The 6,000-nt window shown below is 40.5% G+C and overlaps 1 long non-coding RNA gene across 1 annotated transcript in view; it reads right to left on the minus strand.

The window, feature by feature from the left end:
• LOC110257730 overlaps positions 1 to 317 on the minus strand; it is a 162,239-nt gene extending 161,922 nt beyond the window's left edge. The window contains exon 1 of the long non-coding RNA XR_002340659.1: positions 113 to 317. This is a non-coding gene — a long non-coding RNA (uncharacterized LOC110257730). The remainder of the gene's footprint in view (positions 1 to 112) is intronic.

Below are 6,000 nucleotides of genomic sequence, written 5' to 3' on the forward strand. Positions count from 1 at the left end.
CTCGTCTTTGGAAAGAGTGTGTGCGTATGAGCACACGCGCGCGCGCACACACACACACACACGCACGCACACACAGTGATCTTTTCTTCATTTCAATTTTCTTTACACTAACCTGTGGCTCATCTTCTTCACTCAATGCTTCACCTCAGCTTTATTCCAGCGACCCATCACTGCGAAAAGATAATCACTACCATGATGATTTATAAATCAGCACCCCTTAAAAAATTAACAACGTACCCTGTAGCGTCTGGTCGTCACTCTCCCCCAACCAAACTCTTTTGAATGATGAACGCTTACTGGCTATCCTCAGGCTAAAGACAAATGTGTGAAAGACGTTGTGAAACACAGGTTGGATGATTCAGGGAGTGGTGAGGGTTAAAGAGCCAGGGTGTTACTGGGGGACTTGAGGATACTTCTTCCTAAATGTAATTTTATTATTATTATTATTATTATTATTATTATTATTATTATTATTGGCTATGCCCACAGCATGTGGAAGTTTCTGGGACAGGGATCAAACCCATGCCACAGCAGTGACCCCAGCTGCTGTAATGACAATGCTGGATCCTTTACCCACTTTACCCAAGGGAACGCCCTACGTGTAATTTTCTACTCAACTCTGCTGCTAGGAAGTTGGGTGTGTTTGGGCATGGATGCAAGGTCACAGTGAAGCTCACTCTCTTTCTTTTCTTTTCTTTTCTTTTCTTTTCTTTTCTTTTCTTTTCTTTCTTTCTTTCTTTCTTTCTTTCTTTCTTTCTTTCTTTCTTTCTTTCTTTCCTTCCTTCCTTCCTTCCTTCCTTCCTTCCTTCCTTCCTTCTTTTCTTTCTTTCCTTCCTTCCTTTCTCTTTTTCTCTTTCTCTTTCTTCCATCTGTCCATCTTTCTCTCTTTCTTTCTTTCCTTTTCTTTCCTTTCTTTCTTTCTTTCTTTCTTTCTTTCTTTCTTTCTTTCTTTCTTTCTTTCTTTCTTTCTTTCTTTCTTTTCTTTTCCATCCTTTCTTCCTTTTTCTTTTCTTTTTCTTTTTGGCTGCCCCTTGGCATATGGAGATTCCCCAGCCAGGAATCAGATCCAAGCCATAGTTGCAAACTACGCTGCAGCTGGGGCAACACTGGATCCTTAACCTGCTGTGCCCTGTGCTCCTAAGACATTGCTGCTCCCGTTGTGTCACTGCAGGAACTCCTTTTTAAAAAAAAAAAAATTTTTTTTTCTTGGAATATAGTTGACTCACAAAGTTGTGTTAGTTTCAGGCATATAGCAAAGCAAATCAGTTGTTCATATATATCGATCCATTTCTTTTTAGATTCTTATCCCTTACCGCTTTTCACAGAGTCCTGAATAAACGACCATGTGATTTCTTAAGGATGATATGAAAATCACAGTAGCATCTACTTCTTAAAGTTGTGACCATTAAATGAACTAACATACACGAGAATTCAGGGAAATATAAGGCATCGAATGAGACCACCGCCAATGAAAGCCACTGTGTGAATTTTGAATAATAGATACATTACAGTATTTGCCTGTGTTTTATTTCCCATGGCAATAAGCTGCCTCCTTAAAAAAAGTTCTGCAATTTGATTTCAATCAATAAGGACCCCTCTTTGATTGATACCACATAAATATAGGTGGCATACATAACTCCTTAATAATTAAATCCTGTGTAATCATTAGGTGCTAGTAGTGACATGATCAAAACAACATAACTTACTAACATTTTAAAATATAATTATAAAGCTCATAAATTTTTTAAAATGTATTTCTTAAGGATAAAATGATGTTTGGAGAGCTTACTGAGAAGGAAAACATCTAAAAATAAGCTGTTTCAGCAGCAAGCATTCTGTTTCTGTCGAGAAGTATAAAATGCCAAAAATCTACGTGAAAAGATGAGAACTGAGTGTAAATAGAGTAAATATTTTATGATATAACAAATCGTAGCTGGAGTTCTTATTTTCGTCCTCCACAACAGGAAAAAGCACATTTTTGTTTTCCTCCTCTAACTTTGCAGCATTCATGAACACACTTTGGGAACATTTAGAATTACTGTCATCCTATAAACCTGTTTGAACATATTCAAGTATATGTTTTCACCACTGATACCTCACATTGTACCTTTCACTTAATTCAAGGAAAAATGCTCTAAGAAGGACACAATACCACACTGTGTTTTGGCTTTTGTCTTTTAAGGGCTGCACTCGCATCCTCTGGAGGTTTCTGGGCCAGGGGTCCAAGTGGAGCTGTGGCTGCCAGTCTACACCACAGCCACAGCAATGCGGGATCCGAGCCGCATCTTTGATCTACACCACAGTTTGTGGCAATGCTGATCCTTCACCCTCTGAGCAAGACCAGAGATGAAACCCGCATCCTCATGGATACTCATCAGGTTCGTTAGCCACTGACCTATGATGACGGGAAGTCCAACTTTGTCAACTATAGGCTCTGTGGAGAGATCCTGGGAACGTAAGCATTTTGCCCAAGTGAAAGTCTGCATCCTTTAACCCATAGCCCCCCCATTTCCCCCTTCCCCCAGCCCCTGGAAACCACCATCCTGGTCTCTGCTTTTAGGGGTTTGAGGATTCTAGATTCTTTACAGAAGTTGTATCATGGAGGACCGGCCCTTCTCGGTCTGGCTTATTTCAGGAAATTGCTAAGACAGTCCATCCTATATGAATGATTCTTCTTACAAAATAAAAATAATAATGATAATAAAATAATACTGGAGGAGACTTTGGGAAGTGATGGAAATGGTTTTTTTTTTTTTTTTGTCTTTGTTGTTGTTGTTGTTGTTGCTATTTCTTGGGCCGCTCCCGCGGCATATGGAGGTTCCCAGGCTAGGGGTTGAATCGGAGCTGTAGCCACCGGCCTACGCCAGAGCCACAGCAACGCGGGATCCGAGCCGCGTCTGCAACCTACACCACAGCTCACGGCAACGCCGGATCGTTAACTCACTGAGCAAGAGCAGGGATCGAACCCGCAACCTCATGGTTCCTAGTCGGATTCGTTAACCACTGCACCACGACGGGAACTCCGGAAATGTTTATGCATAGATTGTGGGGATGGTTTCACCATTATATGCTTATTTCCCAACGCATCGAATTATATATATTGAATAGGAGACCTTTTTTATGTCAAGCATACCTCAATAAAATGATTTAAAAATACGAAAGAAACTCCCAAACTTTGAACAGGTATATTTTATGTGAACAACAATCATTCAATCATTTCTACACTTTCACCTTAATTTCTTAATTCTTTTTTTTTTTTTTTTCCTTTTTTGGCCACAATCGTGGCTCATGGGAATTCCTGGGCCACTGACTGAATCCGAGCTACAGCGGTGACCTACACCACAGCTGTGACAATGCTGGATCTTTAACTCACTGTGCCAGGCTGGGGATCGAACCTGTGTCGCAGCAGGGACTCAAGCTGCTGCAGAGACGACAGTGGATTCTTAACACACGGCGCCACCGCAGGAATGCCCCTTCGTTCTTTAAGTGTCCTTGTGTAAACCTAAAAATAGATATTGGATATCTTGGTTCAATATCTTTTTTTAGGTCTATACAAGAATACTTAACAAATTAAGGGCAAAAGGACATAAATGAACTGATTTGCAGAACAGAAACAGACTCCAAGACTTTGAAAAACTTATGGTCACCAACAGGGACAGGTCGGGGGGTGGGAGGGGTGGAATGGGAGTTTGGGACAGAAATGTTCCAAAAAATAGCTTTGGATGATGATTGTACAACTGTAAATGTAATAAAATTCATTGAATTAGTATTGTTATTGTTTTTAGGGCTGCACCCACAGCATACGGAAGTCCCCAGGCCAGGGGTGAAATCACAGCTGTAACTGCCAGCCTACACCACAGCCACAGCCATGCCAGATCTGAGCTGTATCTGTGACCTACAGCGCAGCTCACAGCAATGTGGGATCCTTAGCCCACTGAGCAAGGCCAACGATCGAACCCACGTCCTCATGGATACTAGTGTGGTTCGTTACAACTGAGCCACAACAGGAACTCCAAAAATTCATTGAATTATTTAAAAAATAAAGTAGGAGTTCCCATTGTGGCTCAAGTGTTAATTATTGGACTAGAATCCATGAGGACACGGGTTCGACCCCTGGCCTCACTCCGTGGGTTAAGGATCCCGAGTTGCCATGAGCTGTGGTATAGGTTGCAGGTGCGGCTTGGATCCCATGTGGCTGTGGCTGTGGTGTAGGCCAGCAGCTACAGCTCCTATTCGACCCCTAGCCTGGGACTCTCTATTAAGCCCTAGGTGTAGCCCTAAAAAGAAAAAAAAAAAGTATATTTTGTCTAATAAAAAAAACATATTTTATAGGTAAAGAAAAACCTTCACTAATATATAAGTAATATTTTTCAGTCTGTGCAGGTATGCTACATACATACTAGGCTATACACGAATACAAATCCCTGCAGGTTGATTCTTATTTAGATACACTCTGCCACAAAAACATAACTGAAATATAATTGTAAGATTAAAACTTTTCTATACAGAGTTTAAAATTCAATCTAGTTTGAAAGACAGAGTTATTTATTCCATGTAAGATCATGAGGTCATCTCTTGAGCAGCCGTTTGGGGCTAAAATTTAAAGAACAATTTAAAAAATATACTAATTTGGAGTTTCTGTCATGTCGCAGCGGCAACGGATCTGACTAGGAACCATAAGGTTGGGGGTTCGATCTCTGGTCTCACTCAGTGGGTTAAGGATCTGGCGTGGCTGTGGTTGTGGTATAGGCCAGCAGCTTAGCTCTGATTAGACCCCTAGCCTGGGAACCTCCACAGGCTGTGGGTGCGGCCCTAAAATAAATAAATAAATAAATAAATAAAAAAAAATAAAGTAAAAAATATACTAATTTATGTTAAAAATAAAGTAAAAAATATACTAATTTATGTTTGCAGCTTTTCTGGGGAACGAGACAACCAAAAAAAAAAAAGTTAAATATCGCTGTAGATAAAATTACGCATTGTATTCGAGAAATTTTGACATCTTATATGAAAGTACTTGAAAAGAACAAAAGAATCGACATGTTATTTCTAATATGTTTTAAATGTTCCCAGTTGCTTCCTTTTAATTTCTGTTATAATAGATACTCCCACTGTATGTAATTACTTAGAGTTAATTCCTTTCTATTTATAAGCAAATGAAGCTGATTTAAAATTGAAATACAGTGGAAAAGCTTTGCATTCGATTTAAATTAATAAAACGAATTGACCTGAAGGTTTATGAAATTATTCTACCTGGAGCATTTCTGACGGAGGGTCCATGCAGACATATTTTCCTAAGATCTAGACAGTGGTTCCAATTAGATTCGGAATCTGAATTACTTCCATGGCTGTGGCATCGGCTGGCACCTGCAGCTTGGATTGGATCCCTGACCTAGGAATTTCCATGTGATACAGATGCAGCCAAAAAAAAAAAAAAAAAAAAAAAAAGCTATTAGAAGATAAATAAAGAATATCTTCCTTTATTGTACTATTGTTGTTTTGGATTTGGGATCAGCCTCCTAAGACTCTTGCCCATGGTCCATTCCTCTACCTCACCTTCCATGCCCACTGCAATGGTGGGGTGGTTATTTCTTACGGGCTCTTGTGGCATCTTAGCTGGACTGGCTTAGAGGGACACCAGCCACCCTCCCTCAGCTCTCTCTCCATCTCCTTCTTTGTCTCTGCATGTCCAGCTTGCCAAGACCCAAGACAGCCACTTTTCTTGTTCCTTTTTTTTTTTTGTACTTTTTTTAAAAATTAGAGAAGAGTTGATTGACAGTGCTGTGCCAATTTCTGCTGTACAGCAAGCACAGTGACCCCGTCATAAATATATATCCATTCCCTTTCTCATTCAGTCTTCCATCCTGGTCTATCCCAAGAGACTGGATAGAGTTCCCTGTGCTGGACAGCAGGACCTCATGGCTTATCCATTCTCCATGTCATAGTTTGCATCTACTCACCCCACACTCCCCGTCCATCCCACTCCCTCCGCCTCTCCCT

This window comes from Sus scrofa, chromosome X (assembly GCF_000003025.6).
Source record: "Sus scrofa isolate TJ Tabasco breed Duroc chromosome X, Sscrofa11.1, whole genome shotgun sequence".
In the NCBI taxonomy this organism is placed as follows: domain Eukaryota; kingdom Metazoa; phylum Chordata; class Mammalia; order Artiodactyla; family Suidae; genus Sus; species Sus scrofa.